Source organism: Arachis stenosperma, chromosome 3, assembly GCF_014773155.1.
Source record: "Arachis stenosperma cultivar V10309 chromosome 3, arast.V10309.gnm1.PFL2, whole genome shotgun sequence".
Taxonomy (NCBI): domain Eukaryota; kingdom Viridiplantae; phylum Streptophyta; class Magnoliopsida; order Fabales; family Fabaceae; genus Arachis; species Arachis stenosperma.
Window position 1 is genome coordinate 136,139,903 of NC_080379.1, and position 21,863 is coordinate 136,161,765.

Consider the following 21,863-nt stretch of genomic DNA (forward strand, 5'->3'; position numbering starts at 1 on the left):
TTGTTCGAGTTTGGACAACTGACGGTTCATCTTGTTGCTCAGATTAGGTAATTTTTTTTTCAAAAAAGTTTTCAAAAATTTTTCAAAAAAATTTTCTCTTTGTTTTCATTTTTCAAAAAACTTAATTTTTGAAAAAAAATTAAAATACAAAAAATTTATAAAATCATAAAAACCAAAAATATTTTGTGTTTCTTGTTTGAGTCTAGAGTTAATTTTTAAATTTGGTGCCAATTGCATATTTTAAAAACTTTTGCATTTTTCAAAAATTCATGCATGTGTTCTTCATGATCTTCAAGTTGTTCTTGATAAGTCTTCTTGTTTGATCTTCATATTTTTCTTGTTTTGTGTCTTTTGTTGTTTTTCATATGTATTTTTGCATTCATAGTGTCTAAGCATTGAAAATTTTTAAGTTTGGTGTCTTGCATGTTTTTCTTTTCTTGAAAATTTTCAAAAATAAGTCTTGATGTTCATCTTGATCTTCAAAGTGGTCTTGGTGTTCATCTTGACATTCATAGTGTTATTGCATGCATCATGTGTTTTGATTCATAATTTTCATGTTGTGAGTCATTTTTGTGTTTTTCTCTCTCATCATTAAAAATTCAAAAATAAAAAATATATTTTCCTTATTTTACTCATAAATTTCGAAATCTTTGGGTTGACTTAGTCAAAATTTTTTAAAAATAAGTTGTTTCTTGTTAGTCAAGCCAAGATTTCAATTTTAAAAAAAATCATATCTTTTCAAAATCTTTTTCAAAATCAAATCTTCTCTTTTTCCTTTTATTATTTTTGAAAACTTTTAAATTTGATTTTTAAAATCTTTTTCTTATTTTATCTCATAATTTTCGAAACTTTACTAACAATTAATGTGATTGATTAAAAAATTTGAAGTTTGTTACTTTCTTGTTAAGAAAGGTTCAATCTTTAAATTCTAGAATCATATCTTTAGTTTCTTGTTAGTCAAGTCATCAATTTTAAAAATCAAATGTTTTTCAAAATATATTTTTAATAATATCTGTTTAATCATATCTTTCCAAATCATATCTTTTTAAAAAAAAAATTTGATTTCAAAATATCGTTTCTAACTTCTTATCTTTTCAAAATTGATTTTCAAATCTTTTTCAACTAACTAATTGACTTTTTGTTTGTTTCTTATCTTTTTCAAAACCACCTAACTACTTTTCTCTTTCTCTAATTTTCGAAAATCACCCTCCTCTTTTTCAAAATTCTTTTAATTAACTAATTGTTCGAAATTTTAATTTTAATTTTATTTCTTCTTTTAATTTTCGAAAATCACTAACTATTTTTTCAAAAATAATTTTCAAAATTCTCTCCCTCTCATCTTCTTCTATTTATTCATTCATTTACTAACACTTCTCTTCATCTTAAAATTCGAACTCTCTCTTCTCTTCTGTGTTCGAATTTTTCTCCTCCTTCTTCTATTCTTTTCTTCTTCTACTCACATAAATAAATCTCTATACTGTGACATAGAGGATTCCTCTTCTTTTCTGTTCTTTTCTTTTTTATATGAGCAGGAGCAAGGACAAGGACATTCTTGTTGAAGCAGATCCTGAACCTGAAAGGACTCTGAAGAAGAAGCTAAGAGAAGCTAAAGCACAACAATCCAGAGAAAACCTTACAGAGAATCTTGAAAAAGAAAGAGATATGGCTGAACCCAATAACAATGGTGGAGGCGCAAGGAGGATGCTTGGTGATTATACTACACCTACTTCTAACTTTTATGGAAGAAGCATCTCAATCCCTGCCATTGGAGCAATAATTTTGAGCTGAAGCCTCAACTAGTTGCTCTGATGCAACAGAACTGCAAGTTCCATAGACATTCATCAAAAGATCCCTATTAGTTTTTAACTGAATTCTTGCAGATCTGTGATACTGTTAAGACTAATGGAGTAGATCCTGAAGTCTACAGGCTTATGCTTTTCCCTTTTGCTGTAAGAGACAGAGCCAGAACATGGTTGGACTCACAACCTAAAGATAGTCTGGACTCTTGGGATAAGCTGGTCACGGCCTTCTTGGCTAAGTTCTTTCCTCCTCAAAAGCTGAGCAAGCTTAGAGTGGATGTTCAGACCTTCAAGCAAAAAGATGGTGAATCCCTCTATGAAGCTTGGGAAAGATACAAGTAGTTGACCAAAAAGTGTCCTTCTGACATGCTTTCAGAGTGGAACATTTTGGATATATTCTATGATGGTCTATCTGAGTTCTCTAAGATGTCACTGGACCATTCTGCAGGTGGATCCATTCACCTAAAGAAAATGCCTGCAGAAGCTCAAGAACTCATTGACATGGTTGCAAATAACCAGTTCATGTACACTTCTGAAAGGAATCCTATGAATAATGGGACGCCTCAGAGGAAGGAAGTTCTTGAAATTGATGCTCTGAATGCCATATTGGCTCAGAATAAAATGTTGACTCAGAAAGTCAACATGATTTCTCAGAGTCTGAATGGATGGTAAAATGCATCTAATAGTACTAAAGAGGCATCTTCTGAAGAAGAAGCTTATGATCTTGAGAACCCTGCAATGGCAGAGGTGAATTACATGGGTGAACCTTATGGAAACACCTATAATTCCTCATGGAAAAATCATCCAAATTTTTCATAGAAGGATCAACAAAAGCCTCAACAAGGCTTTAATAATGGTGGAAGAAACATGTTTAGCAATAGCAAGCCTTTTCTATCATCTTCTTAGCAACAGACAGAAAATTCTGAGCAGAGCCCATCTAGCTTAGCAAACATAGTCTCTGATCTATCTAAGGCCACTTTAAGTTTCATGAGTGAAACAAGGTCCTCCATTAGAAATTTGGAGGCACAAGTGGGCCAGCTGAGTAAGAAAATCACTGAAACTCCTCCTAGTACTCTCCCAAGCAATACAGAAGAGAATCCAAAAAGAGAGTACAAGGCCATTGATATTATCAAAATGGCCGAATCCAAAGAGGAAGAGGAGGCCGTGAATCCCAATGAGGAAGACCTCATGGGACATCCTCCAGACAGAAAGGAGTTCCCTATTGAGGACCTAAAGGAATCTGAGCCTTATATAGAGACCATAGAGATTCCATTAAACTTCCTTCTGCCATTCATGAGCTCTGAGAACTATTCTTCTTCTGAAGAGGATGAAGATGTAACTGAAGAGCAAGTTGCTCAATATCTAGGAGCCATCATGAAGCGTTGTTTGGTAATGAGACTTGGAAAGGTGAACCTCCCTTGCTCATTAGTGACCTAGATACATGGATTTAGAAAACTCTACCTCAAAAGAAATAAGATTTTGGTAAATTTTTAATATCCTATACCATAGGCGCCATGACCTTTGAAAAGGCTCTGTGTGACCTGGTGTCAGGTATAAATCTTATGCCACTCTCTGTAATGGAGAAGCTGGGGATCTTTGAGGTACAAGCTGCAAGAATCTCATTAGAGATGGCAGACAAGTCAATAAAACAAGCTTATGGATTGGTAGAGGACGTGTTGGTAAAGGTTAAACACCTTTACATCCTTGCTGATTTCATAATCTTAGACACTGGGAAGGAGGAGAATGAATCCATTATTCTTGGAAGACCCTTCCTAGCCATAGCAAAAGCTGTGATTGATGTTGACAAAGGTGAACTAGTCCTTCAATTGAATGGGGACTACCTTGTGTTTAAAGCTCAAGGTTATCCTTCTATAAAAATGGAGAAAAAGCATGAAAAGCTTCTCTCAATACAGAGTCAAACAAAGCCCCCACAATTAAACTATAAGTTTGGTGTTGGGAAGCCACAACGAAACTCTTAGTTTGGTGTTAAACCCCCACATTCAAACTCTAAGTTTGGTGTTGGGAGGTACCAAAAATGCTCTGAACATCTGTGAAGCTCCATGAGAGCTCACTGTAAAGCTATTGACATTAAAGAAATGCTTATTGGGAGGCAATCCAATTTTTATTTATCTATATTTCTATTATTCTTTTATATTTTATTAGGTTTATGATCATGTGGAGTCACAAAACAATTGCAAAAATTAAAAATAGAATAAAAAATAGTAGAAGAAAAAACACACCCTGGAGGAAGAGCTTACTGGCGTTTGAACGCCAGTAAGGAGCATCTGGCTAGCGTTTAATGCCAGAACAGAGCATGAAGCTGGCGTTGAATGCCAGAAACAAGCAGCATTCTGGCGTTCAAATGCCAGGATTGCACCCTGGGGAAAGCTGGCGTTAAATGCCAGAAACAAGCAGCAAAGTGGCGTTTAACGCCAGAAACAAGCATCAGTCTGACGTTAAACGCCAGGATTGTATACAGAGGGCGTTTTACACGCCTAAAGGGTGCAGGGATGAGAAATCCTTGACACATTAGGATCTGTGGACCCCACAGGATCCCCACCTACCTTCTCCCTCTCTCTCACACCTTTTCATAACACTCTTCCCCAAACATCATTCACCAATCACCTCAATCACTCTTCCCTATCACCTCTTCACCACTCACATCCATCCACTCTTCCCCATAAACCCCACCTATCTTCAAATTTAAAATCTCTTTCCCACCCAAACCCACCCTAAATGACCGAACCCTAACCCCTCTTCCTCCACTATATAAACCCCTCTATCCTTCTTCATTTTCACACATCACTACCCTCTCTTATCTCCCTTGGCCGAATACACATCTCTGTCCCTCTCCTCCATTTCTTCTTCTTCTTCATCTATTCTTTCTTCTTTTGCTCGAGGATGAGCAACATTCTAAGTTTGGTGTGGTAAAAGCATAGCTTTTTGTTTTTCCATAACCATTAATGGCACCTAAGACTGGAAAAACCTCTAGAAAGAGAAAAGGGAAGACAAAAGCTTCCACCTCCGAGTCATGAGAGATGGAGAGATTCATCTCAAAAGCCCATCAAGACCACTTCTATGAAGTTGTGGCCAAGAAGAAGGTGATCCCTGAGGTCCCTTTCATGCTCAAGAAAGATGAGTATCCGGAGATCCGACATGAGATCCAAAGAAGAGGTTGGGAAGTTCTTACCAACTCCATTCAACAAGTCAGAATCTTAATGGTTCAAGAGTTCTATACCAATGCATGGATCACTAGGAACCACGATCAAAGTATGAACCCGAATCCAAAGAATTATCTTACAATGGTTTGGGGAAAATGCTTAGATTTCAGTCCGGAAAATGTATGGTTGGCATTCAACTTGCCTATGATGCAAGAAGACGCACGCCTTTACACTAGATGGGTCAACTTTGATCAAAGGTTGGACCAAGTCCTCATGGACATATGTATGGAAGGAGCTCAATGGAAAAGAGACTCAAAAGGCAAGCCAGTTCAATTAAGAAGACTGAACCTTAAGCCTATGGCTAGAGGTTGGTTGGAGTTCATCCAACGCTCCATCATCCCCACTAGCAATCGATCTGAAGTAACTGTGGATCAGGCCATCATGATCCATAGCATCATGATTGGAGAGGAAGTAGAAGTTCATGAAGTCATCTCTCTAGAACTCTACAAAGTAGCCGAAAAGCCCTCCACCTTGGCAAGGCTAGCTTTTCCTCATCTCATTTGCCATCTATGCTACTTAGCTGGAGTTGTCATAGAAGGAGACATCCTCATTGAAGAGGACAAGCCCATCACTAAGAAAAGGATGGAGCAAACAAGAGAGCCCATTCATGGATCTCAAGAGACGCATGAGGAAGCTCATCATCAAGAAATCTTTGAGATGCCTCAAGGGATGCATTTTCCTCCAAACAACTATTGGGAACAACTCAACACTTCTCTAGAAGGATTGAGTCATGACATGAACCAATTAAAGGTGGACCACCAAGAACACTCCATCATTCTCAATGAGATTAGAGAAGATCAAAGAGCTATGAGGGAGGAGCAACAAAGGCAAGGAAGAGACATAGAGGAGCTCAAGAACACCATTGGTCCTTCAAGGAGAAGGCGCCACCATCACAAAGGTGGACTCATTCCTTAACTTCCTTGTTCTTTACTACATGATCATTAGTCTCTAATAACTATGTCTTAAGGCTATGAATAATTCCATGAATCCTTCACATTTCTTAAATGAAAAATGTTTTAATTCAAAAGAACAAGAAGTACATGAGTTTCAAATTCATCCTTGAAATTAGTTTAATTATATTGATGTAGTGACAATACTTTTTGTTTTCTGAATGAATGCTTGAACAGTGCATATTTTTGATCTTGTTGTTTATGAATGTTAAAATTGTCGGCTCTTGAAAGAATGATGAAAAAGAGAAATGTTATTGATAATCTAAAAAATAAAAAAATTGATCCTTGAAGCAAGAAAAAGCAGTGAAGAACAAAGCTTGCGAAAAAAAAAGTGGCGAAAAAAATATAAAAGAAAAAGATAAAGCAAGCAGAAAAAGTCAATAGCCCTTAAAACCAAAGGCAAGGGTAAAAAGGATCCAAGGCTTTGAGCATCAATGGATAGGAGGGTCCAAGGAAATAAGTCCAGGCCCAAGCGGCTAAATCAAGCTTTCCCTAACCATGTGCTTGTGGCATGCAGGTCCAAGTGAAAAGCTTGAGACTGAGTGGTTAAAGTCGTGATCCAAAGCAAAAAGAGTGTGCTTAAGAGCTCTGGACACCTCTAACTAGGGACTTTAGCAAAGCTGAGTCACAATTTGAAAAGGTTCACCCAGTCATGTGTTTGTGGCATTTATGTGTCCAGTGGTAATACTGGAAAACAAAGTGCTTAGGGCCATGGCCAAGACTCATAAAAGTAACTGTGTTCAAGAATCAAAATACTTAATTAGGAGAATCAATAAAACTATCTGAACTCTGAGTTCCTATGGATGCCAATCATTCTAAACTTCAAAGGATAAAGTGAGATGCCAAAACTGTTCAGAAGCAAAAAGCTACAAGTCCCGCTCATCTAGTTAGAACTAATATTCATTGATATTTTGGGATTTATAGTATATTCTCTTCTTTTTATCCTATTTGGTTTTCATTTGCTTGGGGACAAGCAACAATTTAAGTTTGGTGTTGTGATGAGCAAATAATTTATACGCTTTTTGGCATTGTTTTTAGGTAGTTTTTAGTAGGATCTAGCTACTTTTAGGGATGTTTTTATTAGTTTTTATGCAAAATTCACATTTCTGGACTTCACTATGAGTTTGTATGTTTTTTTGTGATTTCAGGTATTTTCTGGCTGAAATTGAGGGACCCGAGCAAAAATCTGATTCAAGCTGAAAAAGAACTGCTGATGCTGTTGGATTCTGACCTCCCTGCACTCGAAATAGATTTTCTAGAGCTACAGAACTCCAAATGGTGCGCTCTCAACTGCGTTGGAAAGTAGACATCCAGGTCTTTCCAGAAATATATAATGGTCCATACTTTATTCAAGCTTAGATGACGCAAACTGGTGTTCAACGCCAGTTCCATGCTGCATTCTGGAGTAAAACGCCAGAAACACGTCACAAACCAGAGTTAAACGCCAAAAACACGTTATAACTTGGCGTTTAACCCCAAGAAAAGCCTCTGCACATCTAAAGCTCAAGCTCAGCCCAAGCACACACCAAAGTGGGCCCCAGAAGTGGATTTCTGCATTAAGACTTATTTCTGTAAACCCTAGTAACTAGTTTAGTATAAATAGAACTTTTTACTATTGTATTAGAAATCTGGTCCTGTCTTATCTTGGTATCTATCTTCAGATGTTTAGTTCTTAGACTTTGGGGGTTGGCCATTGGGCCATGCTTGGACCTTGATCACTTATGTATTTTCAACGGTGGAGTTTCTACACACCATAGATTAAGGTGTGGAGCTCTGCTGTTCCTCGAGTATTAATGCAATTACTATTATTCTTCTATTTAATTCAGCTTATTCTTATTCTAAGATATTTGTTGCACTTCAACATGATGAATGTGATGATCCGTAACACTCATCATCATTCTCACCTATGAACACGTGACTGACAACCACTTCCGTTCTACCTTAGAACGAGCGTGTATCTCTTAGCCTCCAATCCGAAAGATCAGAGTCTTCGTGGTATAAGCTAGAATCCATTGGCAGCATTCTTGAGAACCCAGAAAGTCTAAACCTTGTCTGTGGTATTCTGAGTAGGATTTAAGGATTGAGTAACTGTGACGAGCTTCAAACTCGCGAGTGTTGGGCGTAGTGACAGACGCAAAAGAATCACTGGATTCTATTCCAACATGATCGAGAACCGACAGATGATTAGCCGTACTGTGACAGAGCATTTGGACCATTTTCACTGAGAGGACGGGAAGTAGCCATTGACAATGGTGACGCCCTACATACAGCTTGCCATGGAAAGGAGTTTGAAGGATTGGATGAAGGCAGTAGGAAAGCAGAGATTCAGGAGGGACAAAGCATCTTCATACACTTATCTGAAATTCCCACCAATGATTTACATAAGTATCTCTATCTTTATTTTATGCTTTATTTATCATTATATTCGAAAACCATTATAACTATTTGAATCCGCCTAACTGAGATTTACAAGATGACTATAGCTTGCTTCATATCAACAATCTCCGTGGGATCGACCCTTACTCACGTAAGGTATTACTTGGATGACCCAGTGCACTTGCTGGATAGTTGTGCGAAGTTGTGACAAAGTGTGATTCACATTTGAGAGCTCCAAGTCTTTGGCACCATTGTTGATGATCACAATTTATGCGCACCAAGCGCTATCTCTCTTTCTCCACCGCAGACCTTCTCTCCCTCCGAGGCATCTCTCCTCATCCATGGCGGCAGAGTAGTGCTGACGTGACGGCACTAGCTCGGCGACCGTTCCCTTTCTCAACGCTAGCTTTCTCTCCCTTCTGTTCGACCTTCTTAGCAACGATTGGTAGGGCGCGGCGACGGCGACGGTGACAGCGGAGTTGACCAGTGCCAGCACACCCCCTTCTTCTCTTCCCTCTCCTCTGTCTACCGTTCTTTCTTCCTTTCTCTTTTTTTCCACTGCCGCCGCTGTTTTTGGTAACAAGGAGAATAAGGAGGCTAGGGTTGGGTTAGAAGGGGATAGGGTTAGTGTGCTTGATTTTAGGATTAAGGTTTAATTTGGGGCAAATGTGAAATTAAAAATTTTTAAATAAATTAGAATTTGGTAGTTTTAATTAAATTAGAGTATAGTGTGTCAATTCAAAATCTAATTTATTCCATTAAAATTACATTGAAAAATATTATTTAATTATCAATTTACTGATTGCAGTTAATCGTGTATTCTAATTTAAAATTAAAAATAATATAATTAATTTTTTTTATTTAATTATGCACAAGGGAAGAAGATCAAAACTTTGACTACTATCAAAGGATTCGAGACTTCGAGGTAAAAGAGGCTTTAAAGCAGATGAAAAATGGCAGGACAGTAGGACCTGATAATATCCCGATTGAGGTTTGGAAATGTCTTGGAGAAAAAGGCATCAACTGGTTAACCAAGCTTTTTAATGAGATTTTAAGGTCAAAGAAGATGCCTGATTGGTGGAGAAAGAGCACCTTGGTACCTATCTACAAGAATAAAGGGGATATACAAAGTTGTAGAAACTATAGAGGGATTAAGCTTATGAGTCATACTATGAAGTTATGGGAAAGGGTGATAGAACGGAGGTTGAAAAAAGAGACACAAGTAACAGAGAATTAATTTGGATTTATGCCAGAAAGATCTACCACTGAAGCGATATACCTATTAAGAAGGATGATGGAGAGGTAACGTAGTAGTAAAAGGGATCTACATATGGTGTTTATTGATTTGGAAAAAGCGTATGATAGGGTACCAAGGGAGGTCTTATGGAAGGTTTTAGAAAAGAGGAGAGTAAGGATCGCATATATTCGGGCAATTAAAGACATGTATGATGGGGCCACAACTAGTGTGAAGACTCAAGGTGGTGTGACGGAAGAATTCCCTATTGGTATAGGATTACACCAGGGATCATCCTTAAGTCCATACCTTTTCACATTAGTCCTGGAAGTACTCACAGAGCACATCCAAGAGCCTGTGCCATGGTGCATGCTTTTTGCCGATGATATCGTCCTTATGGGAGAGTCAAGGAAAGACCTAAATAAGAAGTTGGAGTTATGGAGAGAAGCTTTAGAAGTGTATGGTCTGCGCATAAGCCGTAGCAAGACGGAATATATGGAATGTAAGTTCAGTCTGAGAAGGGAAAACCCAAATATAGAGGTGAAGATTGGAGAAAACATCCTAGAAAAAGTTAAAAGTTTTAAGTACCTTGGGTGCATCGTACAGGATAATGGAGAGATTGAACAAGATGTAAATCATAGGATCCAAGCAAGTTGGTCAAAATGGCGGAGTGCATCTGGTTTTATATGCGACAAAAAAGTGCCTTTAAAACTTAAAGGTAAATTCTATCGCACCGCTATAAGACCGGCTATGCTGTATGGTACGGAGTGTTGGGCGGCTAAAGGGGAGCACGAACATAAGCTGAGTGTGGCAGAGGTGAAGATGTTGAGATGGATGAGTGGTCATACGCGATTGGATAAAATAAGGAATGAAGATATAAGGGAGAGAGTTGGAGTAGCACCCATTGTGGAAAAGATGGTTGAATCGCGTCTCAGGTGGTTTGGACATGTGAGAAGAAGACCGATAGAACATCCAGTCAGGAGGGTGGATGAGATGGAAGATGGACAAAGGGCGAAAGGCAGAGGAAGACCTAAGAAGACTATCCATGAGGTGGTCAAACGAGATCTACATGTAAACGGTCTCTCTGTAGACATGATACATGACAGAGCACAATGGTGTCGCTTGATTCATGTAGCCGACCCCACTTAGTGGGACAAGGCTTTGTTGTTGTTGTTGTTGTATAAAAATTAAAGTATTAAATTCTGAAATCTCAATTATTTAACTAAATTGTATAAAATTCTTATTCTTTTACAACTGTTAAGCTGTATAATTTAAATATCGAAAATTATTTAATAATTATAAAATTAAGTAAAATTTCTAATTTAATTATCAAAACTTAATTTAATTACTTTTAATAAAATAATTTCTAAAAATAAAGTCTTTAATGAATAAATAAATGAAAATTAACTCATAATAATATTTTTCCGAAAATTCTGAGTCTTACATTTTTGTACTGATAAGTTCTGCATAATTCAAAACTCTTCCTCTTCCTCCTCATCTTCTACTGCTTCTTCTTCTTTTTCATCATCATCATCATCATCATCATCATCATCACCGTCTTCTTTTTCTTTTTTTTTTCTTATTAATCTTTTTTTTTGTTTTACCTTCTCAAGTTTCTTCTTGTTTTACTCTCTTAACAAGAATAAAAATAAAAAAATCAAACAAAGAAGAAGAAGAAATACATAATGCTGCAAAATTACTTGGAAGAGAATGAACTTACATTCATTCAACTAAAAGAAAGAAAAAAATAACGAAAAGAAGAAAAAGAAAAAAAATGCAGCATTAGAGAAAATAACTTTTTTGTATTTGCAGCAAATTTCGGTGTAACACGAAGATATTTAAGTGTATCGTTTAAGAATTTTCGGTGTATGTGTGCTGATAAGTTCTGCATAATTCAAAACTCTTCCTCTTCCTTCTCCTCATCTTCTGCTTCTTCATCTTCTTTTTTATCTTCTTATTTCATTTTCTCATAGTTCTTTTCGAATTCAGTTTCAGAACTTCCTTCACTTTTCGCGACGATTTTGAGAAATTTTGATCCTTGTTTAAATTTTGAGCGTTGCAGTTTTGATTGAGAGAGAATAACTGTTTGCGCTATTCAAGATTTTAGGAAAGTGCATGTTTACATGCAATCTAAATTGAGAATTATTTTTGTGGATTTGAGCCAACTTGTATGAACTTGTATACCAAAAAGACTTGTATGTGTAGCAGCCCTCCAAAATTTAATAATGTTCATTTAATAGTTTTTGGTTATGGACAAACTCCTTTATTTTTGAGTTTTTATTATGGACCCATAAATATGATGTATGAGACAAAATATTGTATCTCTAATTATGGAGAATAATTAACAATCGAAAAAAAAGAAATATATCTTGGAAAAAAAAGGAAAGGAATCGAGAGGGACAAAAAGAAGAACATGATTAAAACATATATACTTGTTTACTGTTAAAAATAAAAAATGAGGAAAAAAATAAAAAATGAAAATTCGTAACCAATAGTATTTTAAAATTTTGATATTGTTGAGGAAAAAAGAAATTCTAAGATTAAGCTCCAGAATTTTTGTTTTACAATACTAAGAAAAAAGATGCAACGTTAATTTATTCTGTTGATAAGGGAAAAGGAAGATGCATTTATAGGATTAGATGTTTGTAGAAATGTTAGTCTTAACCAGGTAATTGTGTTACCTTATACATTTAAAGTACTAATTGTGTGAGTATCATAAACTACAGTACTTTGTTTCAAAATATATTTTATCATGATTGAATTTTCATATAAATTTTAATAAACAATATCCAAGAATAGTAAAGGTTTAAATAAAGAATAATTAGGTCTCGATTTTTTTTTTGCAAACAATGTTTATAAATCTCTAACCATTGTAAAAATGAGAAAAATAAATCCTTTGGTTCTTTGTATGTGTTACTACAAAAATGATTAAAAATTTAGAAGAATATTCATTGTGGGTTAAAAAGAATATTCTTTAAACCAACCTCATATACTGTAATTTTTTTTGAATGTTTCTACATTTTCAGTAAAGTATTTTTACAAATATTAAAAAAGTCATATATTACCATTTAACATATCTATCTAAAAGGAAAATCATGAAGGAAATAAAGAGAAATATTGTATATATAGAGAAAAAATTGGAAGAGTGTATATATATAAATTGTTAAAAAGAATGGGAAAAATTGAAAAGAAACATATATAGTGTGATAATTATTTCAGATTTTGTTTGATATTTCCTTTCTTTTCTTCCACTTGTTTACTTATTTGCTTTCAATTTATCAATTTATTACTCATCCTATAATTTTAGGGGGACGGAGAGCATAGAAATTGAGTATTTATTAATTAATAGTTGATTGTTATTAGATAGTAAAACTCAGTCAATAATTTTTCATTTACATCTTAAAATTTTAATAATTTCACATTCAAAACATAAAATATTATATTTTATAAATCTATCTTTACTTTTTTTTAATTGTTCTTATTTATCTGTAATTTTATACTTTCATTGTAATTACTCCTATTTATATGTGTTAGCAAGAGGAGGGACAATCAAAACTAATTTTTAACATTTATTATTTGATTTGGAAAACCTGAATCTTTTGTAGAAGCAAATTTAGCTTAACACATCGAACCTATTTTAGAGGTGGATTTCGTTTTCGTTTTAAAATTTTCTCAATATTTTTTATCTACGTTCTCTACCGTCTCTGCGTTTTCTGTGTTTCTATTCGTTCTTTCTCTATGTTTTTGAAATCAAGCTCTAAAATCAATTTTAAACAGTTATCTCGTTGTTGAAGAAAATGAATAATTCAACTTTATACTGTCAATTGAACCAGAACGAAGTTGATTATTGTTTTGAATCTATTCAAGTGGCTGAGGTGTGATTTGATTCTAGATAATGTTTGCATTAGTTTTTTATGATTCTGTAGGTGAATAATGTTTTTTGTGTGAAAATTATTGTTCATCGTTGATGATTTGAATTGAGTGTAATATAAGAGTTCTGCATTAAAGAAAACATTTTTTGCATTTGCAGCAAATTTCAATGTAACATGAAGATATTAAGTGTATTGTTTAAGTATTTTCAGTGTATGTGTGCTGATAAGTTCTGCATAATTCAAAACTATTCTTGTCCCTCCTCCTCATCTTGTATTGCTTCTTCTTCTTCTTTTTCATCATCATCATCATCATCTTTATTTTTTCTTACTCATCTTTTTTTTTTCTTGTTTTATCTTCTCAAGTTTCTTCTTGTTTTACTCTCTTAACAAGAATAAAAACAAAAAAATCAAAAAAAGAAGAAGAAGAAACACAATAATACAAAATTACTTGAAAGAGGATGAACTTACATTCATTCAACTAAAAGAAAAAAAGAAGAAAAAAAATGCAGCATTAGAGGAAATATCTTCAGTATTTGCAGCAAATTTTGGTGTAACACGAAGATATTTAAGTGTATTGTTTAAGATTTTCGGTGTTTTTGTACTGATAAGTTTTGCATAATTCAAAACTCTTCCTCTTCCTCCTCCTCATCTTCTACTGCTTCTTCTTCTTTTTTTTCATCATAATCACCATCTTATTTTTCTTTTTTTCTTATTCATCCTTGTCTTTTTGTTTTGCCTTCTCAAGTTTCTTCTTATTTTACTCTTGTAACAAGAATAAAAATAAAAAAAATCAAAGAAAGAAGGAGAAAAAATACATAATGCTGCAAAATTACTTAGAGGAGAATGAAGTTACATTCATTCAACTAAAAGAAAGAAAAAAATAACAAAAAGAAGAAGAAAAAAATGCAGCATTAGAGGAAATATTGTTTTTTATTTGCAGCAAATTTCGGTATAACACGAAGATATTTAAGTGTATTGTTTAAGAATTTTTGGTGTATGTGTACTGATAAGTTCTGCATAATCCAAAACTCTTCCTCTTCCTTCTCCTCATCTTCTGCTTCTTCTTCTTCTTTATCTTCTTATTTCATTTTCTCATAGCACTTTTTTGAATTCAGCTTTGCAATTTCCTTCACTTTTCGCAACAATTTTGAGAAATTTTGATCCTTGTTTAAATTTTGAGCGTTGCAGTTTTGATTGAGAGAGAAGAACTGTTTGTGCTATTCAAGAGTCAGGGAAGTGCGTGTTTACACGCAATCTAAATTGAGATTTATTTTTGTTGGATTTGAGCCAACTTGTACGAACTTGTATACCAAAAAGATTTGTATGTGTAGTAGCTTTCCAAAATTTAATAATGTTCATTTAATAGTTTTGGTTATGGACAAAGTCTTTTATTTTTGAGTCGTTATTGTCGACCCATAAATACGATGTATGAGACAAAATATTCTGTCTCTAATTATGGAGAATAATTAAGGATAAAAAAAGAAATATGTCATGAAAAAAAAGCAAAGGAATCCAGAGGGACATAAAGAAGAACATGATTAAAACATATATACTTGTTTATTGTGAAATATAAAAAATAAGAAAAAAAAATCAATAATGAAAATTTGTAACCAATAGTATTTTAAAATTTTGATATTATTAAGGAAAAAAGGAATTCTAAGATTAAGCTCCAGAATTTTTGTTTTACAATACTAAAGAAAAAGATGCAACATTAATTTGGTCTGTTGATAAGGGAAAAGGAAGATGCATTGTCAGGATTAGATGTTTGTAAAAATGTTAGTCTTAACTAGGTAATTATGTTACCCTATGCATTTAAAGTATTAATTATGTGGGTAACATAAACTACAGTAATTTGTTTCAAAATTTATTTATCATGATTGAATTTTCATATAAATTTTAATAAACAATGTTCAAAGAATAGTAAAGGTTTAAAGAAAAAATAATTAGGTCTCTAATTTTTTTTTTTTGCAAACAATGTTTATCGATCTTTAACCATTGTAAAAATGAGAAAAATAAATTCTTTGGTATTTTGTATGTGTTACTACAAAAATGATTAAGAACTTAGAAGAATATTCTTTGTGGGTGAAAAAGAATCTTCTTTAAACCAACTTCAGATACTGCAATTTTTTGTGAGTTTTTTCACATTTTCAGCAAAGTATTTTTACAAATATTAAAAAGAATCATATATTACCATTTAACATATCTATCTAAAAGGAAAAATCATGAAGGAAATAAAGAGAAATGTTGTATATATAGACCAAAAAAATTGGAAGCGTGCATGTATATAAATTGTTAAAAAGAATGGAAAAAATAAAAAAGAAACATATATAGTGTGACAAAATTTTATATGAAAATTTTAAAATTGGTTGTAATTACTATCAAGTAAGAGAAAAACTGAATCAAAATTTCTTTAAAAATAGACTCAGAATAAAGACTAAAAAGGCACAGCGCATCAAGACAAGTTTAAAGCTATAAAAAAGAATACGTGAATCAAGAAGAGGAATTTAAACAGAGAAAGATAGATACAACGAGGATTTCAAACAAGCATATTCAATTAGGATCAAACAAGAATTCATATGAATAGAGGAATATGGTTGAAAAATCAAACTAATTTTCAAAAGGATTAGCAAACAAGAACTTCAAGTTAGGCTATGAAAGAACCAGTCGACTCGAACGAAATTCAAGACACGTAACTGGATAACCTCGAGAAGTAGTTTCTAACGATCCCAAAACCCGCGATTCGCTTTATCCAAAACTAGTATATCATCTTTGATAACCCATTAGTGTTCTCATATACATAATTCGCTAGTATTAAGTCGACAAAACTTAATACCAAGAAGTATGCAATGCAAGACTAACAACGTTAATCAATAGACTGTCATGAACATAAATCTCTAATTCTCGTCATTTGACAAGATTATTACATGACAGACACTCAGAGTATGCAATTGAAGCACAGTCAGTCCATTCCTCAGCCTCTACAGGAAAGACTGCTTTGATACCATAATGTAACACCCTAACTATCAAATGTCACGCTTCCGGCTGCGCCACTTTGATAGCTTAGATATTACGACGACTCTTATAATATTTAATACTAAAATATGAGCCTGTTTAAAACTTAAACCAAATTTTTCAAAAACATACATTCATACTTACAATATAAATTACAATACTCACAGGAAATACATATATATATATATATATATATATATATATATACATATACGTATACATACATATTAATTTACAAGCATCTCATATCAAAATCCTATCCCTCTTACAAAACTTGCAAAGTTAAAGGCGAGGGAAACATAAATTCTAAAACAATACATAAATATTGTCTAATAGAAAAGAAATAAGCCCTTCCGAACTTCGTCGTCCGTAACCTGAAAAAGAAGACCTGTAGGGGAGTGAGAACATCATCCTCAAAAGGGTTCTCATTATAGGGTTGCAGAATTACTATAATAGGATATGCGAGATAAAATCGTTACAGTTATTAATATCCGTCTTATGCATCTTTTTAAAAGCAAAGGTTTACTATAAAAAAATTTGAAATCTTTTCTAAAAGAGGAAACTATTCATTTCTTAAAAATTCAAAAGCCTTTCAAAATGTTTATCTATGCTGAACCAGATTAGTTTTTCATACTTTTCTAAACCAGAAACATCAACCAAACATGGCCTTCGGCCCACCTCATGATCAACCACGGCCCTAGGCCCAACAATCCAAACAACAACCAATCATCACAGTCCAGCAGAATCCTAGTCACAAACACAAGTAGGAAAGTTCAAGCACAAACAAACAATTACTTCAAGTAGAACAATTAGCAGTTAACCACAATTAATCACAAAGGCAAACCAAGTACAATATGCACACCCAAACAATGTCACATAGATGCATATGATGAATGCCTATCCTAGTGGCTGATGAGTCTCATCTGTCAGTTATAAAGCCAACCCGACAAGTCCTGGTAGCTAACCATTGGACTGTCCCTCTGTCGTGCATCCCCAACTCGAGTTATTCACAAACATAATCATAATCACACAACACCCACATTGGTGTTTATCCACGGGGGCGAGCTCATCCGGAACTTTCACAGTGTCCGGCCACACTTACGACATAGGGTCAGTAGAGTTTCGAGTCTCAACCTGGAGCACGTGGTGGCTAGCCACTGCTTTTACCCAGTGTTCATACCATAGGATCAAGCTAGGCAAGCCGGTTTGATAAAGACAAAAACGACCGACCTCTTATAAAGGTTGGTCTACACCGACCTCTCTCCAAAGAGCTCGGCCAAATCACCATAGAGGCCCAAGTAGGCCCATACAAAAGGGCACAGCCCACTCTAAAGGCAGCTGGCATAAAAGATAACGTGACTTCGTTCAAAGATAAGATAAGATAGCTAACTTATCTCCAGAAAGGTCACTCCGCATTACTATAAATACACTGGAGCACCCAGGTATAACTCATACTCTGATTCTACACAAAATCCTGCCTAAAGCACGTGCTAACTTAAGCATCAGAGTCTCTTGTAGGTACCACCACCCTCCGGTGATTAAGGATCAGCAGCACCACCAAGTCCGATAAGTTGGACATGACAGCTCCGGCCACAACAGCAGATCTGATCCGAGATCGACCTTCAAGTTTCAGGTAACCCCCGGAATATTGGCACAGTTGTCGGGGACCCTGGAAGTCATCCCATCACCATGGCGGACAACCTAGACAACGATCATAACTCCAGTTTGGAAGAAAGAATGCTGCTTAAAAATACAGATGCCACGTCAAAAGACACACCTCAACCTAACGGAGACAAGCAGTCTCCAAATGCAGAAATTTTAAATGCTCTACAAGCTTAGCAGGATCATCTCAAATAGCTTGAAAAACAGGCTGAGCATCAGTGGGAAGCCGAGAGAGACCTCCGGAGAGAAACAAAACGACACCGAGAACTAGAGGATAAGCTCCTGAACCTCGAGGCCAACCTCAAAGCTAAAACCGTTCGATCCAATTACGAAGATAGCTCCCACAAGGACCAAGATCCATTCACCAAAGAAATCATGAAAGCTAAAGTCCCAAAGGACTTTAATGCTTCTGAGATGACCCCATACGATGGTACATCTGATCCAAGCCATCATCTCGGCAATTTCAGAAGCAGGATGTATCTCATTGACGCCTCGGATGCCATTCGATGCAAAGCTTTCCCAACTACTCTAACCAAAACGACAATAAAGTGGTTCGACAGTTTGCCGCCAAGGTCCATAGTAAGCTTCGATGACCTCGCCAAGAAGTTCCTAGCTAAATTCTTCATCTAGAAAGACAAATCCAAGCATGCCCCTAGCTTGTTAGGGATAAAGCAAGGAGATCGGGAAAGCATCCGCAGCAACATGGAAAGATTCAACAAGGCATGTCTGGATATACAAAATCTGCCAACAGAAGCAGCCATCATGGGTTTCATCAATGGCCTGCGAGAAGGACCTTTTAGCCACTCAATATCCAAAAAAAAAACCCAACATCTCTAATAAAGTTCAAAAAAGGGCAGAAAAATACATCAACATGGAGGAAAACTCCCGATTGGGAGAAAGCTCAAAGGCCTGATTCTCCTACCCACCTCGGGACAAGGATAAAGAATCCAAGAAGAAAGAAGACCAACCCACCGAGAAACCTAGAAAATACCACAACTACACCCCTCTTCGGGTGTCTCTTGTGGATGTCTACCGAGAAATATGCAACACTGAGAAGATCTCAGCACCTCGTCCGATTAAACAAAAAAGAGGAGAAGGAAATTAGATAGAGTATTACGAATACCACCGAATCTACAGATATTCTACCAATGAGTGCTTCGACATAAAGAATGTCATAGAGAAGTTGGCACGAAAAGGGCGACTAGATCGATTCTTAGCCAATAAAACGGATGAACCGAGAAAGAGAAGAAGGGATGAAGAGGTCAGACAAGTTGCCCCTAAGAGACATGTTCATATGATAAATGGAGGATTCGCAGGAGGAGGGATCTCTAAATCATCTTGCAAAAGACACCTTAAAAAGGTATATCTTGTCGGAGAAGGGGACAGATCACCCGACCTCCCCACTATTACCTTTACCCAAGAAGACGCAACAGGCATCATCCTGGGGCATGATGATCCCATAGTCATTACCGTCATACTTGCCAACGCTAATCTCCATCGAACGTTGGTAGACCAAGGGAGCTCTGCAGATATCTTGTTCAAATCCACCTTCGACAAACTCGACCTACAAGAAAAAGAGCTCAGAGCATATCCAAATAGCTTGTTCGGACTCGGAGACACCCTAATTCAACCACTAGGATACATCTCACTGCATACAACCTTTAGAAAAGGAACTCCGTCAAGGACACTACGCATAGACTACATCGTAGTCAACGTGAACTCAGCATGTAACGTCCTAATAGATCGTACAACCTTGAACCAGCTCGCCGCAGTAGCCACATCTGTGCATGAAGTTCCCAACTTCAGAAGGGATTACCACGATAAAAGGAGACCAAAAGCTTGTGCGACGCTGTTACAACGAAAGTCTGAACCTTAAAAGCAACCCCAAAGGAGAGAAAATCAACACTATTGAACTTGGGGGAGTTCTAGTTCGCGAAGAACTTTGTCCACAACCTGAGGGTGACATCGAAGAAGTCCAGATCGGGGACGCCCAGGATAAAGTAACAAATATAGGGGCAACCTTAAAGGGAGACTTAAAGGAGCCATTGATACAGTTCCTAAAAGATAATACCATTCTCTTTGCATGGAAGGTCGCAGACATGCCCGGTATAGATCCCAAACTAATGTGCCACAAACTGGCGGTATACCCTGAATCTCGGCCCGTACAACAGAAGCACAGGAAGCTTGGTCCAAAAAGGTCCCAAGCTATGGAAGAAATAGAAACATAATTTATTATAGAACCAAATCATGTAAAGTCACAAGTCACAACCCAATCCAAAACCAATTCACTTGAAACGGAGCCAATCCATTTAAATCAAAACCGCTTTTGGGTTCCTTCTTAAAACCAATCCTTTGTCTTCTCCCAAAACATCACAAACACAATTATTCAATCAAAAGTCCAATTTCCGTTAAAATCACTAAAAGCTCCTCTGAATAAAATCCTTATGTCCAACTAAAAGCATAATCCCTTTTTATATTTAAAATCAATATTAGAACATAATACTTTTCTTCAGTGATTCAAAATGGTAAAGTAATTCCTTTCTAAATAAATTGAACTCAAGACATATAGTTTCTTAAATAAATTAAACTTGAAAACATAACTATTTTCTTAATAAATCGAATAATACAATTTCTCAAATCCAAGCCTTTCTAAATAACTTTTCAAACAAAGTCTAAGATTTTTATAGAAATTTCGGCAGCACCTCCCCTAAAACTTGGACTTTGCCACCCTTTTTAGGTCCCAACCAAACCATTCAACAATCCTTTTCAACGGTCAAAAACCAAAAATCAGTTCAAAAGCAAACTGAATCCAACATTCACCTCATTTCCATATCTCAAGGAAACCGTCCCAAGATCAAATCATTATCAACTGATTAAACTCATTTCCAAAACTTTAAAGAAACGGTTCAGCAACAATCCATTTATCAAAACCAAACAATAATCCAATCAAACATATAATCATATTCATCCAAAACAGTCAGACAATACATCAGACTTATACAATCACTAAAAAGTATATAATCCTCACATCAGTATCCATTTATAACAATTCCATATATAAAATAGATTTTTAGAAAAACCCTACCTCAAAGCATCAAAACTCGAAAGCTAGGCAAAAATCCATTTTCTCTTGGCCCGAAGTCAACAGCATCGAATCCGACCATTCTTTGTAACAGCGGTAGCAATAGAAGCACCATACAACAACAATAAATCAACTCTAAAACATTTAATGTGCGAAAACCTTAATAATATATAACAGAATGGTGACTATCAAGGTTTCAAAGTAAGATAACCTACTGTATTTGGAGAAAACCCAAAGAACGGAGCGGCTGCTCCGGTGATGACATTCGGCGGGCAAAACGGCGGCAGGAATCTCAGTGATTCCTAGGCAATATCAACAGCAACGTGAAAGGTTCACAGCAACGACAACTTATCTTACGTAAATTGGGATTAATGCGAAACGGATATTAAATGAAATTACAACATAGTTCTTAATAGAGCATCGCGGTAACAAGGAACAAAACCAATTAGTCTCACCACGAGAAACAAAGCGAGACGACACCGCGGCAACTTTCACTTTAATCATATAGTTTTCGAAACTCAACCCTGAGATATTAACATCGCAAAATTCTCAATAGTTGATAACGGAATACTAACACCGAGAGTTCAAAATAAAATATACTTACAATAATAGCAGAACGAATGAGCCGCAATGTAAGAATCAGAGTTTTCACGAA

At 35.5% G+C, this 21,863-nt stretch overlaps 1 non-coding gene across 1 annotated transcript; it reads right to left on the reverse strand.

Annotated features, from left to right (window-relative positions):
• Positions 1–2,063: 2,063 nt before the first annotated feature.
• Positions 2,064–2,171, reverse strand: LOC130972559 (small nucleolar RNA R71). The gene has a single exon (XR_009083721.1). It is a non-coding gene; the product is annotated as a small nucleolar RNA R71 (small nucleolar RNA).
• Positions 2,172–21,863: the final 19,692 nt, after the last annotated feature.